The sequence below is a fragment of the Ambystoma mexicanum genome, chromosome 2q, assembly GCF_040938575.1.
Source record: "Ambystoma mexicanum isolate Mex_15411 chromosome 2q, UKY_AmexF1_1, whole genome shotgun sequence".
In the NCBI taxonomy this organism is placed as follows: domain Eukaryota; kingdom Metazoa; phylum Chordata; class Amphibia; order Caudata; family Ambystomatidae; genus Ambystoma; species Ambystoma mexicanum.
Window position 1 is genome coordinate 1,248,973,280 of NC_090924.1, and position 16,768 is coordinate 1,248,990,047.

The window sequence follows — 16,768 nt, forward strand, 5'->3', positions numbered from 1 at the left end:
AACTTAAAGTAATAAACGATGTGGGTGGGCCTAGGATCCTTGACATACAACGTACATCAGCATGACGTCAGAACCAGTATTCTTTTGAATCACACATGTTTGCCAAGAGATATGTGATACTTGACTGCAAACCGACATCTTTGTCTTATCCTTTGAAGCAGTTGAGTAGCGGACATGTTTAAAAAATTAGAGTCTGGTTTTAATGTGTGTGCAACTCCATGACATATAGTTGCTAGTTCACTTTTGAACAGAAGGTGTAAAATGTACCCCTACATTTTGACAGAATCTGGGATCTTCAGAATACATTTGTAAAGAGCGACAATCTGATGTACTCATTTGTTTGGATCTTTCGTCATATCTTCCTCATTTTAATGTAGAGGAAAAGAATGTCCTTCTACACTTTTTTCCCATATGCACATTGGGGATATTTTGGCTTGACACATTTGATATAATGTATTTTCAGTGGTGTCTTCGAAGTGTAGTGGGTGAATTGTATACTGATCTAAAATGTTGGCTGCCTTAACAGGATCTACTCGTTCAAAATAGCCAGTTGCTGGTGAATCTTTAATTGTTTGGGTGATTTCTCTTAAGATCTGTTGGCCTGTGTTCTCCTAGAGTTATTACATTATCTAATGGCATGTATACAACTTTGCCACAGATGCCTTTTAGTAACTCAGATGGAGGCAATATGCCTGTGTTTTGGTTGAAGGCATATTGTAGCTTGAAATTGATGTATTGTTTGGATTATAATGCTCTCATACAAGTTAAGTGGTTGGAGAGCGTTTGGAAGTGGGAATATTTCCAAGTTATTAGTGATATATTTTTATTGTTAATCTTTGTATTGCAATGTGTGCAAACTATTGAGTGGCCAGTTATTTTGTATTTATTTTCTGCTGTTAGATATAAAGCTAATTGGAACCGTTGGGATTCCTCATTATCCTCTATTTGGTAGGATATAGCTAAGATTTGTGTGCTCTTTCTATGAAATATTCTGTGACAACAGGCACATACTTGGTCTGGTATTTCAGCACATGTGTTTTGAAAATGTATCTATTTCTTTTTTGTATGTGTTTATTAGGAGGATGGTGTTTGTGAGGTTTTCGCTAAAGTTTTCTGAAGTTACTAAAGTCAACTTCAGTTCCAAAGTACTTACTTTGGATGTGCGGCAGTGGGTTAGGGTGGTCTGCCTTGTGTCCAGGGGCCAGCGCGAGCTCAGGTGCGGTTTGCGTGATCTAACCTGTTCTTTCTTTCTCTTTTCCAGGTACCTGTGAGACGGCGTGATGAATGAATCTGATCGATGGCGACGGAAGTGGTGAGTAATGCACGGCGGTGACAGAGCGCAATGAATGAGCCGAGCGATTCATCTTGTTGTCCTTCTCTTGCTTCTGCAGGTGCCAGCGACAAATGAAAGTTGGAGTCCTCGTCGAATAACCGGGACTTTGCTGGAGGCACAGGTAAGTTAAAGTGAGCAGGTGAGTATGCGAGGCCCGACCGTCTCTGGCTTTTCTTTGCAGGTTTGTGGAAGATTGCTGGCAGGAGTTCCTCAGAGAGTGTTAAGCTGCTTACTGCAGAATAATGTGAAGCATGTGTCGGGGGGAAATTCTGCCGGGGTCGGCCGGGCCGTCCGCAGACCTCCGGGCAGGGAGGCCCCAACTCCTCCCGTATATCCCAGATGAGATAGAGTATGAGACACACACAAGGAGCAAGGTGACTCTGCTGTTTATTATGCAAACGGCAGGGATGGGTCAGGGAGCGTACGCGTTCGTCCTGACACACACAATCGTGGGGCTCGCAGGCCCTTTTTACTGTATTATGACGCGCTACTTGCGTCACGTCAAAAAGTTAGCAAAAAACCTATCGCCACTCTTAATTGGTTGCTCGAGTGGTAGGGTTAGTATAGTACACATATAGAGAATGATATTAGTGGACAAGGTGTAGTCAGGTGGTATATCTGGGTTGTCCCTACAATTAGATACATAAGAATTGTTACATGAAGACTCCTGAGGATTGGCTAATGTTACTGACGTCTGAGATGAGAGCCCCATGTTCTGATTGGTGCACCCGTGAGCTTCCCAGCCTGGGACCACCGTTGTTCCCAGCTCTCGGTGTACCTGTGATTGCAACAATGTTTCAATATGGGTACGTGCAGACAATGTGAGGATTTATTCATAGGTGGAAGGCTGACCGCTCCCACTGTAGCAGATGTCCATTGAGCCTTTCAAGTGTATTGGCCTGTGTCTCGTAGCGAGGGACCCAGACGCCTTTTTCCTCCTGGGCTTTGGCATCTCGTCAGGTTCGGCTTGGTCACGTGGGGAGGGACCGTGAAAGAGGCAGAATTCTGCACAATTAATATTGCTTTTTCTACTGCGCGTCTGGTTTAATTTGCCGGCGTGACTTTAACGTTGGTGCGCGGGGTGCGAGGTTGCAACATCGTGCCTTTGATGATGTGTTCTTGGACTGTGAGTTTGCAACATTACGACCTTGGCTGGTTGCTCCACTGGGTTCTTTCTGCAGGATCAGCAACCTGACTCGTGCTTTGTTAATGTCCACGGGAGCTCTTGGTTGAGGCCTACTTGGGCCTGGTGCATAATTAGTCCGTTTGGTGCATAGGTGCTTTTAGGTTATAATAGCATATATTTCCATGACCAGTATCGTGTTTCCAGTATACCTCTATGGTGGTAATGGGTTTCAAGAGAAGCGTGAGCAAGCGTTATAAATGAGTTCATGATGCGTCTTGCGTTTCTGCATTCTGAAAGCCTATATAAAAATAATAAAGATGCACGTCCGTGAATATGCCTGTCGCCTACGTCAGAGCACTGAGTATGTTCTTCGTGTAGATTGGTGTGGAAATGTTCAGTGTGTATATTTGTACAGAAGTGCTTCCCGTTGTCTAGGTCGTCATGGCATCTGTAACGACGTGTGGATTTTAGTCTAGCTGATCCGAACCGCAGGTGTCGGCATGGCCAGTGCGGGCTGTTGGGCAGGCAGATGGACACATCCGTATGTTCCTGTACCAGGGTACCTGGTCGTCTGGTAAATGGACAAACTCTTCTCGCGGCGGGTGTCTGGGCCGTGATCCTCTAGGCCAAGCGCGAGAGGTGAAGGACGGGAGCCTGGTCTTCCATTCTCCCACTTCAGTCCCCCCTCTGGTCGACTTGTCGACCACAAACATATCCTTCTCGTTATCTCCTCTTACCCTCCATATCTTAGTTATCCCTCCGAGATGTCCATAATGGTTTACATGATCTTCAAATGACCAATACATATATTCACATGTTCCTCCAGGAGTACAGTATACCCATCTTCCTATGTAGCTCCTGGGGTTCCTTGGGTTCTCGATCTTCACTGATGGTGGGTCTAGATGGTTGGTGATGATTTGGGTGCGCAGCTTCTCCCTCTCTTGTATTATCACCCCTGTATGCTGGCCATCATCTGCTGGCATCAAGGGGTGCATTCCCACCATTTCCAGCAACTCGTCAGTCGTGCGTGCCTTCCGGGCTTTCCAAAATCTAATTATGATCAGAGTAGCTCCAGCCAAAATAGTACACCCCACTATTATTTTCAGTCCATCTGACAGCCAAGATGGCATCCATGACCATAATAGTGAAAACCAGCTCTTATCCTTGTCTACACCGTTACTTTCATCCATCATTTTGGAGTGCATCTGGGCCAATTGTGATACTGCTTCTGTCAGTGTACCATTGTCAGCATCGTTGGCAGGTATGAACGTGCAGCAAGATTGTCCTATCTTTGCACAAACTCCTCCTTCCATTGCTGTGAGAAGGTCCAGTACATATCTGTTCTGTAGTGCTACCATCCTTACAGCTCGCAGCTCCTCTTTAATTGCGTTGAACCCATTTACTGTTGAATTGATGGTCATCATTAGTTCCCATCTGGTTATTTGGAGCCATTTTGCGTTTGCGTATGCCTGCAGTCCCGGATGTATTATTGAGGAGAAAAACATTGCTGCTCTGCTGAATAGTCTGTGTTCTGGCGGTATTGACGTTAGTTCCGTTTCCGACCTTCCCCACAGGTAATTTCCTGTCAGTGGCTCTCCTTGTCGTTTTCTCCTATTTAGGACAGTATCCTCGCAGTTGGTCTTGTTCTCTTGCTCCTTCTGGAGTGGTGCAGATCTCTTTCGTCTCTTATCCCCTTCATCCATTTTAGGAAATTTCGCCACATTGACATGCTTCTTAGGTACCACTAGTGATGGTACATTGACGTGTACCATTGTGCACACACCATTCCACAGGGGAGGCAGTGTATGATATGCCTTTTCTCCACAGGCCCAATAATGGTCCATTATTACTGCTGTTCCCGCTCCCCCCTCAGGTAACTCCATCACGCTTGCACAATTGGTGTTATATCCTACGTCCACCTCTCCTTTATGCTGGTAGCATACTTTGGGCGCAGTCAATGGTAGTATTGTTATTGGGTCTTCATCTTCTTCTACCCACGTGAGCATTGGTACGTACTTGATCCACGTCGTCCAACATCGATGATTGTGTGTCTCGATGGTTGAGATAGTTTCTTTTGTTACCATGTTGCTGCCAATTACTCCTATCTCCCAGCTGTTGTCCAGATACACCTTTCCTGTTATCGTCAGTAGCGGCCTCTCCCAGCATCCTTGTTTACCCGGAACTTCAGTGGCGTACCAATCACATGGTAGATACTGCAGTGTTACCTTCTTTGTTTCTCCTTTTGCAGGGCCACTTGTTATGTATTTGAATGCTTCAGCATGTAAACTGGTCTTGTGGTAACTCAGATAGGTCTTAAGGAAGTTGTTTTCATATGGGTATGAGTCTCGTGTTTTCCATGTCATGTGCACTACTGTTCCTTGAAATCTTCCTTTCGTTTGGAACAGGGCCAAATATATTATGCACTGTGCTGTCTTTTCATCTATTTCAGTGGCAACAAATGTTCGTGAAGCGCTCATGGCGTATGGTATTAATGAGCAAACGTAACAGCTATCCTCAGTTGTCTGCTTACCAATGCGGGTCATGTGCTGGTACCATATGTTGTTTGTGACGTGTGCTGAATCTTGTACATAATTATCAATACCTTTATTGTCAGAGTATGTGCTGCGTTTAACTCTATTTTGCTTGGGTGCAATGTTACTATTACCACCTGACGTAACACCTGTTGCAGCAGGGAACGGGGGTATATTAGGTTTGGGTGCAGCAATAAAATGGATAGCATAGCTGTACTGCCAGACAGAGGCAGCCAAGAACCCGGTGATCATAAAAATCCCTATTATTTTTATTACATATGCTAATTTCACCGGCATTTTGCTCTTACCTTGCTGCAGTCCTGGCAGCGTATTCTTGTGACGTTAAAGTTGCCCGCCTAAAAGTTCTCAAAAGTGCTCGTTATTAAATGTTAGTTTTGTTTTCTTAAGCTCTCCCTATCAAGTAGTCATTCAGTGCCCAGGTGAAGAGCTGCTCCCACGCTACTCTAAGTGATCGGTCTCTTAGGACCGGCAAGTATGGGCGGAGGTGGGGCATGTAATTTTCTATGGCCAGGAGGAAGGCTGTGTAGTAGACACGTACCCTTCTCCTTTTTAAGTATGTTGGCCTTTTTATTTCGTATACAAATTGGTGTGACAATTCTTCTGGGTAGTTATCGTCTGGCAGCACCATCTACGCCTGCACACTGAATTCGTTAATTAGCTTTTCTTACAATACAATATTACGCAGTTCCTGTATGTGCGAGAGAAAAAAGAGAACATGCACGTGTTTACATGTGTATTGGTGCAAGCAATGTCCTTCAGTTTTAATTACAATTGTACTTAGCAGTCAATGGGGGGGGGGGTTTTCTCAAATGGCGGAAGTGTTTTTACTCTTTGAGCGTGTGACCATAGGGTGGGCAGTATGGGGATCACCCCTTTCTTCGTCAGTTATTGTCTCCGAGGGAACAATTGGGTCGTTGTCTGTGATGGAACTTTCTTCCGCTGTCGGGGATGTTGTTACTGTCCTTCCAATGGACCTGTCGTTGGCGCTGGGGCGGGTCTGCAGTTTGTAGATCTTTACGTCATGTAGGTGGTTCCAGGCACGCTTATCCTTTAGTTTTACTGCTCTTGTTGATACGTCCTCCACCAGATGGGGGCCAGTGAACCTCTTCTCGTTCCACTTCCTATTGAAATTGCGAAGTAGTACGTGGTCACCTTTGGCAAGTTTGCACAAGTTCTCCTTTCCCAATTCTGTATTTTCGTCTTTTTCTTGGTTGCTGGTAGACCCGCCCCGTGTGCGCTCGAGCTGTTGAGACACAAACACGACACTAGTAATCAAAGAAGACACATATTGATACATTTCATCACCTAACACATTCGCTGAACTTTCGTGGTCGGTGAATGCCCTTGACGTTGGTGTTAGGGGAAGGCGCATTTGACGTCCAGTAACCACTTCGTGAGGGGTGAGGTGGTGGTCGGACCCTGGCCTGTTTCTAAGTTCAAACAATGCTAACGGAAGGCAATACAACCAACTTTTCTTTGTTGTTTGTTGTATTTTAGCAATTGCCTCCTTCAATAAGCCATTCAGGCGTTCACATACACCATTAGCCTGTGGGTGGTATGCACATGCAAATTTGTGTTTAATGTTCAGCAGGGATGTGATATGCTGGAACATTTCGTTTGCGAAATGGGGGCCGTTGTCTGATCTTAACACCTCGCACACTCCCCACCTGGGGAAGACCTCCCTTACTATGAATTTGGCTGCTCTAAACGCATCAGGGTGTGAACAGGGCCCTGCTTCAATCCACCTAGAAAATGGGCATACTACTACAATCATATACCTATTACCTTGACATATGTTGATCATATCAACATAGTCAATGTGAAGGTGCCGACCGTAAACTGTTGACATGTGAGGCAATTGCTGATAAAATTTGACACATGAGAGGTTAACTCGGGACAAAACCAATCTTCTCTAATTCGTGCTGCAATTATTTCCTTGCCTGTATGGGCAGGGTGATGTAATTGGCTCAGGGCGGAAATTTAACAGTGCCAACGGTATTACAACTTTCCCAGTGCCACCCTGGCGCCATAGTGCGTCAGTTGGTGACATTGTGCATCCTCTTTTCACCCATACTTCTTTTTCGGCCATTGGTGCAGCCGCTTGTAGTTCCATAATCTGTGTGGCTGGGAGATGGGTGTACCCTTCTCTTATTAACATCTCCTTAGCTATTCCCCTCCCTCTCCCTCTCTGTGAGTCTGTGGGGTTCCATATCTCACCAAAATATGCAGAATATTTCGCATGTGCGTCTGCTGCTGCATTTCCTTTTGAGACGTAGTCTTCTCCATTTGTGTGTGCGGTGCATTTTACCAGGGCTAGTTCTTGGGGGTCGTTTATTACTTCAATTAGTTCAGCCAACAAGAGGGCATGTTGTACTGGAGTGCCATCAGCTCTCCTAAACCCTCTTCTTCTCCATTTTGATAGCCCTGAGTGGACAGTCGATGTAACATATGCACTGTCAGAATATATAGTTACTCTTTTATTAAAACTTTCCTTTAATGCCAATATTAGTGCAACCAGTTCCGCGGCTTGAGCAGAGTAATGCTGTGGTAATTGTACACACTTCATAGCCACACACACCGGCGCCTCCATCATTTTTACTACTGCTGCCCCAGTCCTTCGTATCCCATCTCCTTGATCAATAGTTGATGACCCATCAATAAACAAAAGCTCACCTCCCTCTAGTGCGTTTTCTTCAACTTTCCTAGTACATGAGTACATCTCAGTTACTTGGGTGCAGTCGTGGGCGTAATCTCCCTCTTCAATTACTTCTGCTAGGAACCTTGCAGGGTTAACCGTGCTACATCTAACAATTGCTAGTTCAGCTTTAGACAAAATAATCTCATAACCTGATGCCCTCTGTGTCGTTAGTGTGGACTTAGGTTTATTCAATATCGCAAATAGTGCATGTTCCACAAATAGTGTAGTTGGACACCCCATAGTTATTGCTGATGCTTTTTCTACTGCAAAAGCAGCTGCAGCAAGACCTTGTTCACAAGAGAAGTGGCCTAACATTATAGGGTCTAAGTGACCGCTGTAAAATGCTACTGGTTTATAGCCCATGCTAGTTTTTTGGGCCAACACTGCTTTCATCACTGCTGAGTCGCAATGTGAAAATATAAAAAAGCGCCGCTCATAGTCTGGGGATGCCAGTACTGGAGCAGTTGATATCGCGTCTTTTAATTCGTCAAATGCCTCCCTCATTTCCATAGTCCACCCCAACTTTTTCTCCCCTTTATTTGCTTCCTTCAAACCCTCAAGCAGGGGTCCTATGTATGAGCTGTAATCAAATACCCATGCTCTACAGTAGTTGCACAGCCCCAGAAATTGCTGCAGTTCTCTCACAGTCTGTGGCACAGGAGTGCTTGAGATGGCCTGTGCTCTTTGTGGTGCAATCCTTCTTCCATGTTGAGATATCAGTTGGCCAATGTAAAGTACCTGTTCCTGACAGTATTGTATCTTTTCCATGTCTACCTTATACCCCTTTTCAGCCAATATTGTCAACATTTTTAAGGAGTCCTCTCTACATTTACTTTCGTTTGTACTGCAAATTATTATGTCATCCACATACTGTAACACTGTGCTTTCCATCTCAACGTTACCCAAATCCATCTGTATTACTCTATTGAAAATTGAGGGTGATTCACAATACCCCTGTGGTAATCTGGTATGTTTCCACTTTGTATTTCGGTAAGTGAAGCTTGTCAAATCTTGTGAGTCTGGGTGTAATGGTATTGAGAAAAAAGCATTTTTAAGGTCAATCACTGTAAATCGTGATGCTTCTGCTGGAATGCCACACAATATTGTGGCCGGGTTTGCTGTTACTGGATACTCTGCTTCTACTATGTTGTTCAAGGGTCTGAGGTCCTGTATGAAGCGCCAAGACCCCCCTTTAGCCTTGCGCACCGGGTACACAGCTGTGTTACATGGTGATTCTGAGGGGACCAATATGCCATTGTTTATAAGGGCCGTTATGGTTTCATATATGCCCTCATCTGCCTCTTTTGACAATGGGTACTGTTTCACTCTTGGTAGTATGGCACCCTTTTTCAATTTTATCCTTACACCCCCTATGCTTTTTTATGCATCCCACGTCATAAGGGCTAATAGTCCATAATGATTTGGGCACCTTTGACATATCTTCCTTAAAAAATGGGACTGGGGTGCCTGCGGGTGCCTCAAGTGCCATTGCAATTTTCTGTGCTACTTGTTTGTGAGCCACTCTTAGCCATATTTCTACACTCATCATGAACACCATTTCACCTTCCTCCTTTTCTTCTGAAAACAGCTCTTCATCTGACACCTGGGTCAGCCTACATCCTTCTGCTAGTGCTATCACTGCCCTCCATGCTCTCCCTTCTTTATCTTGGGCGTGCACAGCAACATAATCAGCTGTTGCAATAATGCTCTCGATGTCCATTACAAACACCTTCCCTTCCAGTTCATTAACTGGTGTTTCTGGTCGGAACAGATAGGCTGCTGGCCTCCTCCATATTTTCCCTCCTATCCCTGGCATCCATGCAAATGCCATGTCTGTTCCATACTGGAATAGCTCGCCATCTACTGGCTCTGCCCTAATCGCTATCTGTCCACAGTATGCTTGCAAAATCTGTCGTGCTGCGAGCATGTTAATCCCTGGAGTAGAGCAAATTATGCCATCCTCTGTAAAGGAGATCGTCATATTCAACCTGTTCATTATGTCTCTCCCCAGTATATTTACTGGTGAGGCACTATAATACAAAAGTGGGACTGACAGATCATAATCTCCAATAGATAAGGGAACGTTATCAGTAAATGGAACCAACCCTTTAGCCCCAGAAAATCCTTGGGTGTTCATGGCTTCGCCTGACATCTTAAATTTACCTTCCCTTATGCAAGACCGGGTTGCCCCGGTGTCAACAAGGAATGATAATTTTTTGTCACCTATCGTTACCTCTATGCGTGGCTCCTCCGCACTATTAGGTGTTACTGACAGGATGGGACACACCAAGGCCGTCTGTGGGCTGACCTATTGGGGGTACAATGATTGGCCATTCCCTGTGTAAGGGTTGTGTCCCAACACCGTCACCCCACCCAATTGTGTTCGTTCAGTTTGGGGTGGTGGTTGTATTAACGCCACTTGTTGTTGTGGCGGCGTCAGTTGCTGTGTTATTTGTTGTTGTGGCAGTGAATAGGTTTGTGGCTGTCGTGTTTGTTGTTGTTGGTCACTCCCTTGTTGTGACATCTGCTGTTGTTGTATGCCCTGCTGTTCTTGTGAGGTCCTAGGTTGTGCTTGTTCATTCCATGCTGGTGTTTCTGGCCTGACCCTACATGTACGTGACATGTGTCCTAATAGTCCGCAGCTCCAACACACGGGTGGTTCCCTGTTTTGCCATGGGAAGCTCCCTGTGTTGTCCTGGTATACGGGTTGCCCTGTGGGGTAGTAATTTCTGAGTCCCCCAGCCTGTTGCTGGGTATTATATCCATATCCTCTCCCCCTCATAAACCCTCCTCTCCCTCTGTTATAACTATAATACCCAGTTCCTTGCATTGGGTACCCTCCTCCCATGTTTGGTGCGTGTAATTGCAGAGGCGGCACTTGCTGTATTACACCTTGTGGAGGCGCTATTTGAGCTGGATCTTGTGCAGCCACTACTTGCGTTGGGCTTTGGGCCATTGGTGTGGGCGTAGTTATTAGTGCCCCTTCCATTGTATATTTAGTAAGTTTTTTCTGTACTAATTTGGCCTCTTCTGTTTTCCTGTCCTCCTCCTTTTGTTTCATTTTTCCTTGCCATGTCCTGCAGTGATGTACTATAGTCAGTTGTATTTCTGGCCATGGTTTTGCTTCCATTCCCACTACTTTCTTTAGTTGTTTCTGAACTCCTTCTGGGAGCCCTTGTACTAGTATATGATAAAATATGGCTGGTGTTTTGTCCCATTGTTCTCTAGTTTCCATGCGCCACTTCTCTTGAATATCCTGGATATAATCAACAGGATCCTCATTTTCACCCATCTTACGGGAAGTAATGGCTCCTATGTCTGATGTGTCTGGGTACTGCACTCTCAGTGCCTGCCATAGCGCATGTCTGCAGTTTGCAAATGGTGCCCCATCATGCGATGTGTTTGTTATTGTTACCCCATGGAATCCCGCTCTTTTCCAAATGTCATCCGCTCTATCCCCTAATATTGATATTAACAGGCCCTTCACATCTCCTACTGCTAGTTTCTGTCCTGCGGTGTGTTTTTCCATTTCATATATCCACTTACCCGCACCTCCACTTAGTGATGGGAGCCTACATTTTATATTTTCCTTATCCGTATGTTTCCAAGGTACATACTGTGGTCTAACCCCTCCTCTCTCCAGCAGTGGCATTAAATTCTGTCTTGTGTCACCCTTTACGCTCCATGATATTGAGTCTTCACACCCCTCCTCTTCCCCCATTTCTTTTACTACTTCAAATTCTTCCTTACTACCTCTGCCCCTACCTCCCTCTTCTTCCTTTCCCCTTCTTTCATCATTTCCTGTGTTCAATATGGGTATGTTTATTTGTCTGTCTTGCCTGCGACTAGGGAGGTCCCTAAGCCGACATGCATAAGGTGTAAGTTCGTTCATGAAGGGCGCGAGCTTTATTCTGTGCAGAGAGCGTGCGGTGGTTGAACATGTAGGTAGTGACGTGGGAGGGCGGCGTGATGGGGATGTGGGTGGCGTGGTTTCATTGGTTTGTGTTTCCCCTATTCTTTTCACTTCCTCCTTACTTCTCTCCAGCTCCTCCCATCTTCTACTTATCCAGGGCGAATCTATGTTTGTTCTAGTGAGGTACAGTTTATCTAAGCTTTCCCTTTCACTCTTTCTTCCATCCTTCTCCACTCCTCCTTCCTCCTCACTGCAAAAATCATTCATAAATGGCACCCCCCACTCTGCCTTTTTTCCTTTTATTGTTACTGTTTTCAAATCTATTAGGTCTCTTTCTCCCCTTTCGTTGTTACCAACTGTCCCCCCTAGTGCTGATGTCGTTGCTACCTCCCTACTTTTATATACACCTCCCCATCTTTCACTCTCCCTACCCCTCCCTTCTCTTCCTTCTTCACTTCTCTCCTCCATTTCCCTACTATTTTCCTCCCTTTTCCTTTTCAGTTCCTCCATTACTTCGTTGCTCATCTGTTCCAATATCCTTTCATCCTCTCTCTTCCTTTCCCATTTCACCCTTTCTCTTTCTACTATACTCTCTATTACCTTCCCCTCTTCATATTTTTTAGCTGTCTCAGATATTATCCTCCTCCTCCATATTTCCATTTCTTTTTCCTTTTCTTCTTCTTCCTTCTTCTTCTCTCTCAGCACTACTCTTGATACCCTATCTGCTGCTGCTTTTACCCTTTCAGCTTCTCTCTTTTGCTCCTCACTTCGTTCCCTTAATTTTTCCAATTCGTCCTTACCTTCTTTCCTTTTCCTCACTCTCTCTCTTTCCTCCCTCTCAAGTTGTTTGATCAGTTCATTCTGCTCATCCCTTAGTTTTGCTAATCTTTCCTCCAAAATCTCTTCCTTCTGCCGTAGTAGCTCCTCTCCCCTCATTTCACTCTCTCTGGCACTATCCTCGTTTGTTCTCTTTACCGCCTCCCTTTCTTCTCCAGTTAGTGAGCCTCGTAATTTTAACAATATCTGTGCAGCTACCCACTCATCGTTTCCTATCTCTACAGTCTGCTCTTCTCTAATCCTCCCTTCCCCCATTGGTATCTTCCCATAAGCCACATATGGTGGAGGGCTGTATGCCGGGTTTGAGTATCCTTCAGCCGCCCTTAACTGTCCTTCTATTTCTCCTAATTCTCTTAAAGGGTACAACCCTCCTCCCTCTGTTTTCACTCCCGGTGTTATGGGTATCTCATTGCTCGGTTCCTTTTTTATGTCGTCTGATTTATCAACCTTTTCTCCTCCCTGTCTTTCGTTCCCCGTATTCTTTGTGCTTTCGCACTCCTTTTCCCCACCCGTTCCTTCTTTCTTAATCTCCTTTTCTTCCGGTGTTTCCCCCATAGTGAACATTCCATTTGGTCCTGGTCGAGACCCCTGGAACATCCTCCATAAGTTAAACACCTCCACATGGTTTGCCAACTTCTTCCCCTTGTATGTATTGTGCAGATGGTTCAGTAGTGAATGTTGGGCATATGGATCGAAACTACCATTAGGCGGCCATGGTGTTAACATTTTGTTGTCTGTCCCCTGGGTCCACTCTATGCTGTACTTAATTAACTTCTCCCTGTGTGGTGGCAGTGTGGTGCATATGTGCTGTAGTGGGGTAGTGAGGGTGTTCCCCCACCCTCCCGACCCTCTCCCGTATGACATAGTTGCACTCCCCTTGTTACCCTTCCCCTTACTAGCAGTTTACAATATACAACCTTGTATTGCTTACCTCGCCCCGCAAGTGTGGGGACTTACGACAATCCTTTGACAAATTATGCAATAATAATAAATATGATGTTATATTATATTCCTTCCCCTACGGCCCCCTGCGGCCGAAGCGCACGCAGCCCCCTGCGGCTGCGTACCCCTTACGACGATCTTATACAGTCGTCCTGTTTCTCCGTTCTCCTCCCCCTTTTACACTTGCCGTGGCCGGCGTTCTCCGTGCGCAGCCACGCCCCTTTCCCCTTCTTCTTTCGATCCACTGGTTTATAGTTTATCTCCGTATCAGCTCCTTTATCATGCTTCTCTTCCCCACCACTCTCAAACCCAAAGTTCCTTGTGCTCGCGATATCCTATTAAATCCCTACTGGTGACGTCACCGATTTCTTCGAGCTACTGGTACATTCTTGTTATGTTCTTTAAGTTCAAAATACACTTGTAATCTACCCCGCTAACCCTACAGCTGTCTTCCTGTCTCTCCTGGAACAAGGTAATCTCATCAATAATATAACCGGACTGCGCACGCTGCGTCGCCTCGCGTGTGATACGCCCCTCAACAGGAGGGCTTAACCAGCCAATTATCTTCCGTTTTGGGCAACTATGTAACTAGCTACCGCCCACAGGGAAACGTCATCTACCTATCGAGTTTCTTGCTCGAACAATAGGGAACCTCATCTACTCATTGATCAATAAATGTCAAATCGCAGGAAACCACACACACCCACCCTCACGCGTAGTCGCGACCTAGGCCAATCAGTGTCTTACGAGCGGTCGCATGTGATGTTTTCGTGCTCCGCCCCCCTCTTTCTCGTGACGTAGCCGATTGCTCTCGCACTCGTTTCGCTACCATTCATTCCATTAGCAACACTAAGTTGTTTAAACCTTCGCCGCGCATCTGTACAACACCTCCCTCCTCCCTTATTTACTTCCTCCCCCTCCCTCACAATTTCGCATTGCTTGTTGTGCGTGTCATGCTCACCAAGTTCTCTCGATGCAGGGCCGCTCGACTGCGTGCACCCCTCCAAGCGGCTCGCCACCTCCCCTCGTCTGGACCACGTCTGGACACTCGCCGACCGCGGGCGGGATACTTCTCAACCGGCTCCCGAGGGCCAATATCCGGATGGCGCTGTCCGGTCCTCTCGCAGCTCCGCGATGGTCCTGTAGTCCTCAGAAGGGGGCAACGGCAGAGGGGGCCGCGCCGCCGGGCCTCCTCGCAACGGGAGTGCCTGGAAAAATTAAAAATAAAAGTCGATCTTAAACAGATCTCAGCAGTGCCTCCAACTTGTCGGGGGGAAATTCTGCCGGGGTCGGCCGGGCCGTCCGCAGACCTCCGGGCAGGGAGGCCCCAACTCCTCCCGTATATCCCAGATGAGATAGAGTATGAGACACACACAAGGAGCAAGGTGACTCTGCTGTTTATTATGCAAACGGCAGGGATGGGTCAGGCAGCGTACGCGTTCGTCCTGACACACACAATCGTGGGGCTCGCAGGCCCTTTTTACTGTATTATGACGCGCTACTTGCGTCACGTCAAAAAGTTAGCAAAAAACCTATCGCCACTCTTAATTGGTTGCTCGAGTGGTAGGGTTAGTATAGTACACATATAGAGAATGATATTAGTGGACAAGGTGTAGTCAGGTGGTATATCTGGGTTGTCCCTACAATTAGATACATAAGAATTGTTACATGAAGACTCCTGAGGATTGGCTAATGTTACTGACGTCTGAGATGAGAGCCCCATGTTCTGATTGGTGCACCCGTGAGCTTCCCAGCCTGGGACCACCGTTGTTCCCAGCTCTCGGTGTACCTGTGATTGCAACAATGTTTCAATATGGGTACGTGCAGACAATGTGAGGATTTATTCATAGGTGGAAGGCTGACCGCTCCCACTGTAGCAGATGTCCATTGAGCCTTTCAAGTGTATTGGCCTGTGTCTCGTAGCGAGGGACCCAGACGCCTTTTTCCTCCTGGGCTTTGGCATCTCGTCAGGTTCGGCTTGGTCACGTGGGGAGGGACCGTGAAAGAGGCAGAATTCTGCACAATTAATATTGCTTTTTCTACTGCGCGTCTGGTTTAATTTGCCGGCGTGACTTTAACGTTGGTGCGCGGGGTGCGAGGTTGCAACATCGTGCCTTTGATGATGTGTTCTTGGACTGTGAGTTTGCAACATTACGACCTTGGCTGGTTGCTCCACTGGGTTCTTTCTGCAGGATCAGCAACCTGACTCGTGCTTTGTTAATGTCCACGGGAGCTCTTGGTTGAGGCCTACTTGGGCCTGGTGCATAATTAGTCCGTTTGGTGCATAGGTGCTTTTAGGTTATAATAGCATATATTTCCATGACCAGTATCGTGTTTCCAGTATACCTCTATGGTGGTAATTGGTTTCAAGAGAAGCGTGAGCAAGCGTTATAAATGAGTTCATGATGCGTCTTGCGTTTCTGCATTCTGAAAGCCTATATAAAAATAATAAAGATGCACGTCCGTGAATATGCCTGTCGCCTACGTCAGAGCACTGAGTATGTTCTTCGTGTAGATTGGTGTGGAAATGTTCAGTGTGTATATTTGTACAGAAGTGCTTCCCGTTGTCTAGGTCGTCATGGCATCTCTAACGACGTGTGGATTTTAGTCTAGCTGATCCGAACCGCAGGTGTCGGCATGGCCAGTGCGGGCTGTTGGGCAGGCAGATGGACACATCCGTATGTTCCTGTACCAGGGTACCTGGTCGTCTGGTAAATGGACAAACTCTTCTCGCGGCGGGTGTCTGGGCCGTGATCCTCTAGGCCAAGCGCGAGAGGTGAAGGACGGGAGCCTGGTCTTCCATTCTCCCACTTCACATGCCTTAGGGCTTGGGTGGGGCTTATATAGCCAACCACACCCTGCCACTCCCAAGGTGCAATGAGTTCAAGAAGTTCCCTGGCACACCCATGACTGCAGACTAATGCAGGCTCAGAGCCACACCCACGCACCCTACGACCCCATCTCTCTCTCCACTGACCAGAACTACGGTTCCCAAGGGCGTTCAACCTACCAGCGCTTTGAGGTCATACCAATAATATATGGAGCGCTATATAAATGCCAAGTTACATAACATGACACAACATTCCAATATGAAGGTCTTATAAAGTGCTGTTGTTTCTTTCTTTGCATACTGTGAGTTGTAGTTGCACTTTTTCCATTAGGAAACTTGAACTACAATTCCCAGAATGCAGAGAAGAAAATGGAACTGGATAAGCACCTACAGATTGAAATGGGTCATGTTAGAAGCGAACGGCAGTACTGCCAAGATACTACACTTAAAAATGTTGTAAACATCTTTTGCATCAGCTTGTTCTTTCTTTTACAAAAAAGTTACACACAGTGCGGCTATACATGTATATATGCATTT